The following is a 13,739-nucleotide window of genomic DNA, read 5'->3' as shown; positions in this document are numbered from 1 at the left end:
GAACAAGCAAAATGAGAATAAAATCAGTGGGACAAGGGGAGAAAATCTCTCCAAAGGAACTATGGAAAAGCTCTGTTGTAAATGTTTTTCACTGACTGGCTAAGGCAAACACAAGCCCCGAGGAAAGTTACTATCCCGAATGCCAGCTTCTGGCTGGAGAGATGGCTCAGTGGTTAAGAGCACCAACTGCTCTTCCAGAGGACCTGAGTTCAATTCCCAGCAACCACATGGTGGCTCACAATCTCTTGTCATGAGATCTGGTGCCCTCTTCTGGCCTGCAGGGACACATGTAGGCAGAATACTGTATACATTTATTAATAAATCTTTTTTAAAAAAAATGCCAGCCTCAATGCTCGCTAATGAGGCAGGTGCAGTTCTAATTCGGGGACCAGTTTCGGGGACCAGTGTCAAATGAAGGAGAGACACCTGTTAAAGTCAGCTGACGAGAAAATAGAAATCTCCCAATGTCCCATAGTTAAAAATGTAAAATGCTTGTTCAAATCTCCCGTTGCAAAGCAAAGAACTTGGTTCAAACCTCCCGGGCAAGAATTTGTAAGCGAGCCCAGTAAAAAAATGGAGTCCATAAGCTAGCTCTTAACATGAGCTGTTGAAGAGAAATGCATTCTGGGAAATGTATTTCAGCTAAAGATGGTGATACTGTCCAAAAACTTTTCAGCTCAGAATGAAGTTTCTTCTCAAAGCAATGCTAGAAAGCTTAATCTTACCTCTCAAGAACTCAGATGAGATAAAAAGCTACCTAGAAGATAAATAAGCCACTTTAAAATCCTTAAAACAAGGGAAAGCAGTTAATACACTGAATGTTGTCTTAGATATGAAGAAACTTATGTTGAAATTAAAAAAGTTCTTTGCCTTTTGAACAAATTGCCTGCAATAAGTAATTCCTTTGCAAATCTAATGAGACAAGGAAACAGGCATTCAAAAAGACATAACTGCTTTATAGATGGGAAACAAACTTCAGAAAATCTAGCTGTCTTACAAAAGAGTTGCTTCACCTGAAAGTTCCTTATAAGAAATCAATGCTAAATATCACAGCTGCTAATATCGGGAGTTAAAGCTTAATGAAGTGAAAATACTAAATCCTGAAAATGCTTTTTCTCAGAGTAAGCTAATGAAGGACATGTTTCATGAAAGAACATCTATGTTCTTGACTACTTTGAATAGTAACAGTTCTGGTGAAAATACTGGAACTAACAACAATCAAGTCAAAATATTTCAACAAATTCAAGACGCTGTTCCACAAAAGAAAACTGCCATGCTTTATAGGCCATATTAGAGCTCACTCCAATCCTCCTGGTCCTTTAGCTGAGGGTAATGCAGTGGCTGATAAGTTAAAGATAGTAGCATTATCCCAAGTGGAAATGTCTAAATATTTTCCTGTCCCTCACCTAGGGGTAAACCCTTGAGGTCTTCTTCCTAACCATCTATGGCAAATGGATGTTACTCATATTATAGAATTTGGCAAATTAAAATACGTACATGTGACCATTGACACTTATTCGGGATTTTTAATGGCTAGTGCACAACCTGGGGAAGCTACAAAACATGTAATTGTGCACGGCTTGAAGTGTTTTTCGTATATGGGTATACCAAAAATTATTAAAACTGATAATGGTTCTGGACATAGTAGTAAGGCATTTCAACAATTTTGTACCCAATGGTAAATCGTACATAAAACGGGTATTCCTTATAATCCTCAAGGACAAGGCATTGTGGAAAGGGCTCATAGCAATCTTAAAATACAATTCAAAAAATAAAAATAGAAAAGGAAGAAATTTACCCTCAATCGCCACATAATGCATTAATTAAATCATGCTCTTTTTGTTCTGAACTTTTTAAATATGGATGTCTGTGAGCAGTCTGCTGCAGATAGATTTTGGCACAGTGGCATCCAAGCGACTTTTGCTCAAGTGAAATGGGAAGATCCCTGCTTGGGATTATGGAAGGGTCCCGATCCTGTTTTAATATGGGGTCGAGGACATGTTTGTGTTTTTTCACAAGAGATGAATGAAGCTCAGTAGTTACCGGAGCGTCTGGTAAGGAGCGTGGAGCTAAGGAAGGTCAGCTCCAATGACGTTCCTACAAAGGAACCAGAATGAAAGTGACTCCATTAGTGATTCTGAGGTTCTGTCACTGGAAATAGAGTTCGGAGCTGTGCCTCTTTTGGCTTTACTAGCTCCTTTAGAAAAATACTTTATATCACCTAATAGCTGTGCAGTATTTTGCGAAGAGCTTTACAGCAGCTAAATATGGTAATTTCACCCTTGGTGTGAAGTGAAGTTTTTAAGTTGCACAAACCAAAAGTACTGCTGTAATAGAAATGTTTGTCTGAATTGAAGCACTTAGGGGAGCTATGATGAATTGGGTGAAGGGACAGCCTCTAGTTAAAAACCGTTTAACACGGGTTCCTGAACGGCTGAGAGAACTCGAAACTTTGGGGTGTGGCTTGTCCTGAGAATGTTACAGTTCCCTAGCAAGTAGTATCACAATTCTATAACGACAACACTCACTAAATCCCAGTGTTGTATAGCAAAGCTGACTATAAACTCTAAACTTTAGAAATGATGTGTGTACTTCCTGTCTAGTTAAATAGAGACTGTGATAATTAAAAGTAGAAAAAGATAAATAAGATATGTGAGTTTGTAGAAATTATTCTGTCTTGTTAGATCTTTAGATGTTTGCTAAATTAAGATATATGTTAATGGTAGCCCTATATAAGTTTGTAAAATAGATCTATAGAGTTCCTTTAAGAATATAAGCTTGTGGGCTGGAGAGATGGCTCAGCCGTTAAAGGCTAGGCTCACAACAAAAAATATGAGAATATAAGCTTGCAAGGAGTATCTAAGGTAGTCTTAAAACATGTAGTAATAAGCTTATAAGAAGTAAAGATGCTAGTTGTAAATGTAAGTTTAAATAAGAAATAACATGGAATTGAATATAAGAAGTATATAAGATATAAGAATTAATAAGAAATGTATTTGCTAAAGTAGTTCTATAGTTTCCTTAAAGAGTATAAATAAGGCTGGGCGGTGGTGGTGCATGCCTGTAATCCCAGCACTCAGGAGGCAGAGGCAGGCAGATCTCTGCGAGTTCGAGGCCAGCCTGGGCTACCAATGAGTTCAGGAAAAGGCGCAAAGCTACATAGAGAAACCCTGTCTTGAAAAAACAAAAACAAAAAACAAAACAAAAAGAGTATAAATAAGTAGATGTTAATATGTTATATGTGAGTTTGTAAAAATGAGTAAATGTTGAGTGTGAGTTTATGCTTAAGCACATGTTGTGAGTTTGTGAAAAAGTGTAAATATTGAATGTGAATCTATGCTTAATGTACATGGTGAAAGAACCTGAGACACAGAAGGTAGTGTCCTAGTAGATTGCAAAATAGGCAGTCTGAGTGGTTTCAAAAGCTACAGAAGCCACTAAGAAGTTAAGAGTGGCGGACGCCAGAACCAGCATAACAAGGCATCCGCAGCTGAGATCAATGCAACACAGAAAAACCTGAGGTAACATCAAAAACGGTGCAGTTTAGAATACTACTGTAACTAAAAAGGTCTCTGGCTTGAGAATATAAAAATTGCAGAGACGTGTGTTTGAACTAAATTGTTAACTGCAAAAAGTCTTGGTTGTAAAATGTCTCTTCATATTTGGAAGTGAAAGCCTGATAACCAGAATTTACTTTTTTGAACTACAAAAAATTTTGGTTATGGATTTCTTCATATTTGGAAGGCTAGTACCAGGATTTATAATTTGAATTTGGGGACTTAAGAAATGAACAATAGTGATTTCATTGCAATGGGACAATTTTGAGTTTACTTATAGTAATGACCTAGAAACTATTTGCTGGAATTGTGTTAAAAATGGAACTGTTTAAATGAAAAAATTTATTGTTTCTACCTAGAGTCAAGATGTAATTTTTTGTGTATGCATATATGCTTTATTAACTGGTGATTCATGAATTGTTTTATGGAAAACTGTTTATGTAAAAATGGAACTGTTTAAATGGAATAGTTTGGGTTTTCTACCTAGGCTTGAGACTTTGCTTAAATTATAAAGAAAAGGAAGAGTTAATATTCCTTAGTCTATTTAATTTAAAAATATTCTCTTGTTTGAGTAGATTAATGTCATGTTTTGTTAGTAAGAAATGCAAATGGGGTATATTAAGAGACTACTTTTAAAGTGTAAAGTTTTATTAAGAAACTGCTTTTGGATGTCTTGCTAAGTTTTCAAAGTTAATGGTTAGATTGAGAATATTGCTTTTCAATATGGGTTTGTAGGAATTGTATAAGTTTGGGTTTTTTCTGACCAGGTTTGAGATTTTGTTTAAAAAATTATAAATAAGAGGAGTTATGAGTGAATTAAGGTTGAATTACGTTTGCAGAAATGATGTTTAACCTACTGGTATTAATGCACCCTGGTTTTGTGGAGTTAAGGAAATATTTAAGTTTGATGTGAATTCATCAGAAGTTTTTCCTATGTTCTGTTAGCAAAAAATTCAAATGATTCTATTAACAGTTAACAATTTTCTCAGTCTTACAACTTTAACTATATGTAGCACCATTTATGTTAATTCAAATGGTTCTGTAAAGAGTTTGCTCTGAGTTGTAAGATTGGGAGAATTGTGACTATGTATAACAATATTTAATGTTAACCTGTTAATGGTAATGATGAAGCTAAAAGATTCTTTAAGTTTGCAATTGCATTAAGTTTTTGGTTTAGAAAAAGGCTTGATGCAGCTAAAGACTGCTGTAGTCACCTTGGACCTAATTCATAAAAGAAATGCCATCTTATATCCTTTATTCTCTATCTGTTTATCTCTGCCTTATAAATCCTTCTATCTAATATTTCCTGCTGCTCACACTCAAGAAAACTCTGGGGAGCTGTGGGGTTGGTGGGTAAACACCCCCAGTCAGGTTACAGTATCTGTGCATGTAGAGCTGTGAGTGCAGAGTTGGCTTGGAGGGCCAGGGGACCGTGCAGGGGCTTTGGGGAAGAGGAGGCCAGCATGTGGAGTCTTCCCTCAGTTCTGCCAGTTGGATGCTGCATCCTGACCCCCAACCTTCTCACTTTGGTTTTCCTGAGGGCAATACCAGCACCCACTTCATGGTGTCACTTTAACATTGAACACCACGGTGACTAAAGCTGCCTAATCAAGTAGCGCCCAGCAGAAAGAAGTCTTCAGAAGGGGCCCTGTCACCATACCATCATGTTCTCCAGGCAAAAATCTAGTCTTGCCACTTTTCAGGGGACAGCGGGGCACAGACCTCTGGAGCTGTGGGCTGTGTAGGGGGCCCGGTTCTGCCCTGTGAAGCCTGGCTTCCCACCTGTGAGAATGTGCCGGGGCTCAGCAGTGAGGGGGCGGGGCAGGAGACACTACTCTCCCTGTGCTGCACCAGCGTCTGCACAGGAGCCTTCTGTCACCACCTGTGGTCATCGGGGCTTGGGATTTCTCCCCACAAGTGAGGGAGCCACTGCTTCTGCTGTGGGCACTAGCCAAGCCTTTCCATCTGATTCCACATCTGCAGGTGTATGGACCGGGTCAGACCTCAACAGCTGAGGTCTTGGTTCCCAAGACTGCTCTCCCTTAATTTTTAAAAAATCTGTATCCTGCATATTGGGCGTTAACAGCTTAGATGCAAGATTGTAAAACACCGGTAGCGAACTTCTGCCCTCCAGGGTTCTCCCATCGTGCTGTAAGCCTGTATTTAAGACCTTCCCCCTCCTTCAATAAACGGCGTTCAGCATTCAAATAAATAAATAAAGACATGCATTTAAAAAAACAAAAAACCAAAAAACTTTATTTAAAATTGGGCCTAGAATGGTGTCACACGCCTTTAGTCCCAGCACTGAGGAGCCAGAGGCAGGAGGATCCCAAGGGCTCGCTGAGCAAACTGTAGCAAAATAAGCAGCCCAAGGCTCAGTGTAGAGACCCTGTCTCAAACAAAACAAAACAAAGTGAGATGGATGGCTGCTGAACAATACCTGAGGTTGACCTGTGGCCTCCATGCATATACGTAAGCACTCACTTACATAAGCAGACCCACTTACACATACACACCCCTGTACATAGACACACTGTGAAAGGTCAAACACACAGGAAAGTTGAAAGAGTTGGACCGGACCATCCACACTGGTATCTACACTGGACGAAACTCACTGCACCCCAAGTGGGTGGATTCCTCTAATCCTCTCTCTACCCAGAAATCCTTCCCTGGTAGATGCATGTCAGACTTCGCCATTAACATCAATTCGCTTCACCCTTCAGCACTTTAGCAGGCATGCCATCGTGGCTCTCCCTTGGTTTCCATTTTCTTCTGGAGCTGACATTTGCTGACAGTGAAACACACCAACCCTAAGCGTACCGCTCTGTGAGTTTCCAGAAATGTGCTCCCCTGTGTGGACAAACCACTGTGAAGACACCACTGTGAAACTGGCGCCATTTTGAAGGACTTTCAGAAGAAATTCTCGAAGGTCTCCTTGCTTCCTGTGAGTACTAGGTTGGAGCAATGTTCACAGCGCTAGAATGACAGCTTCACATGCACAAGTGTGGAGAGATGTGCACATGCATGTACAGTTGTGCCTATGAAGAGGCCAGAGGAGGGCGTCAGGTATCCTGTTCTGTTACTTCCTGCCTATTCCCTTGAGACAGGGTCTCTCACTGAACCTGGAGCTAAGCTGGAAGGAAGCTAGCAAGGCTCAGTGATCTTCCTCTCTGTGTTACACAGTGCTGGGCTTATAGGACACGCTGGCATTTTACATAGGTGCTGGGGATTCGAACTGTGCTCCTCAGGCTTGCTCAACCCACTTTCTTATCCACTGAGCCATCTCCTCAGCACTAAGAGTGATGCGTCTTGCTCTCCCTGGTGAGTTGGTGAGTTGGCATAGTGTTATGTATATATGTGCGCATCTATGTGGGGTCATGTAAAAGTGCAGGTGTCCTTGGAATCCCAAAGAGGCTATGGGATGCCCTGGAGCTGGAGCTGCAGGTGGCTCTAAGCCACCCAGTATTGGTGCTGGGCACTGAGCTCAGGCCTCTGGAAGAGCAGTTTGTACTTTCAGCCACTCCTAAGTCATCATTCACGCTCCTTGTTTGTTATTTTTAAATCCTGCTGAAGTATATGTACAGCTTACTCTCTGGCTCTCAGATCCTGTTCTTGGAACGAGACTGAAGGAATGCTTCATGAAGAAGTAATCATATTGGAATTTTCAGGACATTTCAAGGGTTTGTAGTCCAAATATGTGAAATTGATGCCGTTCCAATAAATCTGGAATGAGTTGACATTACCCACACTGGGCTAACCTGTATATATAGCACACACACACACACACACTCTCTCTCTCTCTCTCTCTCTCTCTCTCTCTCTCTCTCTCTCTCTCTCTCTCTCTCCTGTCTCAGTCTAGACACTGACATTGGCAGGGCAACCATTGATTCCAGACTGAAAGATCCCACTCAGTAGACTCACTGCCCAGGAGTCCTGCGGGCCCAGGCTTGGGAGGGCGGGTTTGAGAAGCAGCTTTCATGGCTGGAGGCTAGCGCCCATGATGAGGAGCGTGATGGTGATGGGTCTGGAGGAGGCCAGTGCTCCCTGTACTGAGCTCATCTCCCGAGGATTTCTGGTATTTTCTCCCCCATCCTCATGGGGAGCCCCCTCCCCCCTGCGCCCCGTCTGTTGCCAAAAACTGCTTGAGGCTCCAAGCTCCAGCTTGTGAAGGATGGGATGGAGAGAGGAGGTGAGCTCCAGGGAACTATCGAGAAAGTCCCTCAGCTTTCCTCATTGTCTTCTCTGGAGTCCATCTTCCAGAACACCCTTCAGAGACCAACCTCAGTGTTGTTTAGGAGACTGATAGACATTTGTCTCTTCATCTACTCTTGTCTGTCTTTATTCACTACTGAATCTCCACGGAGGGTTTTACCCAGGGCAATACTATTTAAGGAAAAGAAGGAAGGAAGAGAGGAAAAGAGGGAGGGAGGGTTTATTGCCTTTGCTTCTGCAGAGAAGTGTTCACACATGCTAGAAGGACGGTCCCTGAGCAGGGAGCATGCCTGGGGGGGGGGGGGGGGGCTGGGGCTCTGGCTTGACATGCCTCAGAGCTGCACAGACCACCTCCCCTGGGAAGAGGCACCAACCTAGAGGAAGGGACCCTGTGTCTCCACAGTGGAGGACGTTGATGGCAACACTTGAGGGCTAAGTGACCACTGCTGGCTTGTGGTGATGGCAAAAGTTTTGTGGAGTAATAATCAGGAACCCAAACTTTGGAGGCCTCAGCTTCCCTCAGCGTGGTGCTGTTTTCCAGAACTGGCTCTCTGGAGCCACGAGAGGGCCTCACTGCCCATGTTTGGGGCGTGAGCAGGCGGGAGGCACAATTCACGTCAAAGTTAGCTTAGACTAGAGAGAGGACGGGGCCTCTGAGGGAGTCATTGGGAGCCACCCCCAGTCTGGTGGCTTCCCTATGCTGAGCTGCTTTGGTTGTTCTCTGTACTGAGGTCAGTCACCTCAGGAGAAGAAAGCTAGTCCATCCCTGTGCCACGTGGAGAAATGGAGGCCCGGAAAGGCCAACAGTCACAGACGGTGAGGACTAGACCTTAGTCCTCGGGTAGAGTAATTAATGTCAGAACTCTAATGCAGCCGAGCTCAGCAGCACAGCCTGCGGCTTCAGCACTTGGGAGGAGAGAGGGGAAGACTGCAGGTGACAGACAGGCGTGAGACTCTCCCTCACAGTCCCATCAGTGGGCTGCAGAGAGGGCTCAGGAGCTAAGAGCATCGGCTGCGCTTGTAGAAAACTTGGTTTCATTCCCGGCACCCACACGGCCACTCACAACCCTCTAACTCCAGTTCCAGAAGATCTGATACCCTCTTAAAATCTGTTTTTTTGTTTTGTTTTTTGTTTTTTGTTTCGTTTTTGTTTTTTTGAGACAGGGTTTCACTGTGTAACAGCCTTGGCTGTTCTGGATCTCGCTCTGTAGACAAGACTGACCTCAAACTCACAGAGATCCGCCTGCCTCTGCCTCCTGAGAGCTGGGATTAAAGGCGTGCGCCACCACTGCCTGGCCAAAAAAAAGACAACCCAGAGTACTGGAGAGATGGCTTAGCTGTCTGGAGTCTGGACCTCAGCGGCCACATCACAAGCCAGTGTGTGTGGATGCACTGTAACCTGAGAGGAATGGAGACACAGGAAGATAGCTGAGGTTCGGAGGCAGGCATGGCCAGTGAGATGAAGAAACACCAAATGCCCTCTTCTGCCCTCTGGTGTGCAGAGTTGTACACCTCCGCACACCCACGTGTGTGTATATTCACCCAGACACACAAATACATAAAAATAAATCTTAGAAAAATACAAACACCGTGGTGCACACCTTTAATCCCAGCACTCGGGAGGCAGAGGCAGGCGGATCTCTGTGAGTTCGAGGTCAGCCTGGTCTACAGAGCGAGATCCAGAACAGCTGCTACACAAAGAAACCCTGTCTTCAAAAAACCAACAAAGAAATGGCAACCATTACTGAAATGTAGTTTGATCCCAGGGTAAGTCCCGCCCCCTCCTGTCCTCCCTCCACTTTCCCAGGTGACAGCTTCTGTGTCCCCCTGCATTCCCTCGGTCTCTTCACTTGGAGTCGGTCCAGAGACACATGGGTTGTATGTTTGATTGTCTCCGTCACTGGAGGTAGACATGATGATAGTGTTTGATTTACTGCTTCCCTGTCATAGGCTGAGGATCTGGGATCCACACTCTGCTGCCTCAGTCATTTGCTGACCCTGAGGAGACATTTAAAAAATTTTTTTGACAATGCTTTATTGTCACAAAGAAGACTACAATAAATAGTTCTGAATGTGTAATTCCACACTTGTGTGTGCACATCTACTCATAACAGTGGAATTGAGATTGATTTTTTAACAGTGTGTGTGGCATGTGCATGTGGGTGACCATGAAGACCAGAAGAGGGTGTTGGATCCCCTGTAATTGGAATATATGCTATCTATAGCACATGATACAACGTAACGTGAGTGCTAGGAACTGATCTTGAGTCTTTTGGAAGAACAGAAGTGTTCCTAACCACTAAGCCATCTCTCCAGCCCCTGGAATCTGTGGTTTTCATAGATGCTGCAAGAGGACAAAAGGGGGCATGGACTCCTTGGAACTGTAGTTACAGACATCTGTGAGCCAACCAACAAGATGCTGAGACCTGAACTCTGGCCCTCAAGATAGAGCAGCAAGCACTTTCTCTCTTGCTACCAGGATTACCTTCTTCTTCCTTTTCTTTTCTTCTTCTCTTTCTCCTCCTCCTTCTTTTTTTTCTTTTTTAGACAAGATCTCATGTAGTCCATGCTGGCTTTGAACTTGCTATGTAGTTGAGGATAGCTTTGAACTTTTGATTCTCCTGCCTCTGCTTCCCAAGTGCTGGCTGGTGGGTACTAACATGCTTGGTTTGGGATGCAGGGGCTTGGACCCGAGGCTTTGTGCATGATGGGCCAGTGTTCTACCAATGGGGCTTCATCGCCAGTCCCTCTTTCTTTCTTTGCTTCCTGGGTCACAAAAAGAGCACTTGGCTCTGCCATCCTCTCTTCCCACCATGGAGTGTTGTCCTCAACAGATGCCCCAAACAATGAGCTGCTGAGTATGCACTGAAACCTCCAGAACCATGAGCCAAAGTAAGCCCTTTCTCTTTGGCTGTTTTGTTCTGTGACAGAGAGCTGATGTGGGCTTACTAAAATTGTTTGGTGATTCATGGCTGGGCAGTCACCATGTAAGCCAGCTCCTCAGTCAACCAGCATATAGTTTGCTGACCCCCATGGCCTCCCAGCCTGCCTGCTTTGCCTGAACCAAACATAAAGGCAGAACTTGGGCCCTCATTAAATCTCCAAGGATTAAAAAAAAAAAAAAAATCTCCAAGAACGGTTGACCCATCCCCCTCTCTCTCCCTTGCTGACCCAGCCACCCAACAAACCACGCTTGTCTTCACTCACAGAGGCCAGGAAACCACACTGCGCCGCTTCACCCAGCTGGCTCCAGCCTTGTCCCAGGACAGGCTGGCTCTGCAACTCTGGCCTCCTTCTCTCCAGGCCCCTCTCTTAGGCCATGAACCCCAGCCTAAGCTGTTTCCATCTCACTGTCACTGTGGCCAAGAAAACAGGAAGTGTCTGAGTCACCCCTTGTCCTCCTGGGCTTTGGCTCTTTAGAGTCAGGGAAGGACAAGCAGGGAAGAGGCTGGCGTCATAGAAAGGCGTGAGACTCTTGCTGGGCTCTCTCTCTTGTGGGACCCAGGAGCCTCACTTGAGTTCTTGGGATTAGACAAGGACACTGTCTCGGAATATGGACTTCTAGAGCTGGCCCTATGTCCTGCCAGTTGTGGGCCTGGGCTTGGCTGGTGCACCTCAGCTTTAAAGCTGCTGATACCCGGACACCACCCTGGCGAGTCAAGTTAAAGGGGTTTTGTTGTTTGTTTTCTATCCTGTTTATTATTGTGTGTGCCTGTGTGTTCCTGCTATGGTAGAAGGTCAGAGAGGGCAGCTTTGTGGAGTCCATTTTCTCCTTCCATCTTGACAGGGGTTCCTGGAATCAAACTCTTTTTTGTTTTTTTGTTTGTTTAAGCTGAGGATCGAACCCAGGGCCTTGTGCTTGCTAGGCAAGCGCTCTACCACTGAGCTAAATCCCCAAGCCCAAACTCTGGTTTTTAAGCTTGAATCATGGCAGCAAGCACCTTTACCTGCTGAGCCATCTCACTGGCCCTGCCTGTTTTTCTAAGCTAGGGTCACCTAGAGCCAATGTGGGCCACAAATTTGCTATGTAGCTGAGGATGACCTTGACCTTCTGACCCTTCCGCTTCTATCTCCTAAGTGTTGGGGTGGCAGTTTGTGCCATCACACTCATTTGTACAGTGCAGAGGATCAAACCCAGAGTCTTGTGCATGCTAGGTGGGCACTTTACTGGCTGAACCCCAGCCCTAGGTCTTCTGAATGCCTTTTAATCTGTTTCGCCTCTGTAAAGGGCTAATCATGAATCATGAGGTTATTTTGTAAGCATCACATTCATGAACTTGTAAACTCAAAATCCTTTGTCAAGCCCTATGCCAGGCACAGTTGTGGGCACTGGAGACAGCCAGTGCCACAGCCAAGATGGCATGTGCAGGAAGGGTCCCTGTCACACTTTTCCAAACTCACACATTATACAAAAGAGGCTGTTGCTGCTCATCTCCCTGATCTTCTGATGGCTAGCACAGATACACTGGCAATGAGCCCCACCCCCATACAGATGCTGATCCTCCTCCTCAATGTCACTCCAGGCTAAGGGATGGGGGAGAAGGAGTCTGTGCCCTTGAGAAACCTAAGTTCTGAAATATCCTTTCAAAGCATCACATCACAGATAATAATCTTTTCTACCAGGTTTTTGCAAGCTGACATGTGGTTCTCAGGTCGCTATGGCCTAGTACAGGCTCCCACTGATCACATGTAACAAGTGGCCCCCATTTTGGGGCAGCTCAGGTTGAACCTATCAGTAACCCCAACCCACTAGTCCCAAACAATAGCATGACCACAGGTGAGTGCCATAGACAGCTGTTGGTGATTAAATGTGTGGGTTTCTTTTCCCTTCTGCTTCATTCTCTTGGGGAAGAGGTAAGCAGCTGGGGTTGTTTGAAAGAAAATGGCCCCCAAAGGGAGTGGTACTATTAGGAGGTGTGGCCTTGTGGGAGGGGGTGTGGCCTTGTGGGAGGGGGTGTGGCCTTGTGGGAGGGGGTGTGGCCTTGTGGGAGGGGTGTGTCACTGTGGAGGCAGGCTTTGAGGGCTCATATATGCTCAAGCCATGCTCAGTATCTCAGACCACTTTCTGTTGCCTGAAAGCCAAGATGTAGGACACTAGGCTACCACTCCAGCACTATGGTGATAATGGACTAAACCTCTGAAACTGTAAGCCAGTCCCCAATTAAATGTTTCCTTTATAAGAGTTGCTGCGGTCATGGAGTCTCTTCACAGCAGTAGAAACCATAACTAAGACAGGGCCCTTGGAGGATGGTAATTCCATATGATCTAGAAGCTTCATGTTTGTGTCTCAGTGTCCTGAGTCACAAGGGAGACCATCATGTCTAGAATAAACAAGAAATGGGTGAGCCTTTGTGTGTAAGGATAAAATGGAGAAGATTAGGGATGGAGCTCAATCAGTAGAGTGCATGCCCTGGGTTCAATCCTCAACTTTGCATAAAACTTGGTGGCACACATCTATAATCCCAGACCTCAAGAGGCAGAGACAGGAGGCTCAGAAGTTCAAGGTCATCCTTGGTTGCACAGTGAGTTTGAGGTTAGCCCGAGCTACGTGAGATGCTGTCTAAAAGAAAAAAACCTTGGGGTTGGGGATTTAGCTCAGGCAAGTGCTCTACCACTGAGTTTGATCCTCTGCTCCAATAAAAAAAAGAAAGAAAAAAACCTTGGATTAGGTCCACAGCGGAGAAGCGAGTGTCTGCAGCCACAGTATGTGTGTTTGCAGCGGGCCACTCATTGCCAGGAGAATAGGGGATCTTATGATGATTGTCCTTGACCAAGGCTCTGGAACCTGCTGGGTCCTGGGCAGCCCCTTCTTGGTATGAATTACAGGAAGGTTCTAGAAGAAGCACTTGACCTGGAGGTACTGTCTTCTTCTGTCAACTTTTTTTTTTTATCCTTTTCTCTCTCATATATCTTCCTTCCTTGCTCCAGGCCTAGTGAGCTGAGTGCCCAGGTATAAAGGCCAGAGTTCAC

General features: G+C 44.7%; 1 non-coding gene across 1 annotated transcript; it reads right to left on the bottom strand.

The window, feature by feature from the left end:
- Positions 1–11,593: 11,593 nt before the first annotated feature.
- On the bottom strand, positions 11,594–11,669 carry Trnaa-agc. The gene has a single exon. It is a non-coding gene; the product is annotated as a tRNA-Ala (tRNA).
- Between the last annotated feature and the right edge of the window lie 2,070 nt (positions 11,670–13,739).

Source organism: Onychomys torridus, chromosome 7, assembly GCF_903995425.1.
Source record: "Onychomys torridus chromosome 7, mOncTor1.1, whole genome shotgun sequence".
Classification (NCBI taxonomy): Eukaryota; Metazoa; Chordata; class Mammalia; order Rodentia; family Cricetidae; genus Onychomys; species Onychomys torridus.
Note: the sequence above shows the minus strand (reverse complement) of the source record. Positions and strands in the feature narration are given on the sequence as shown.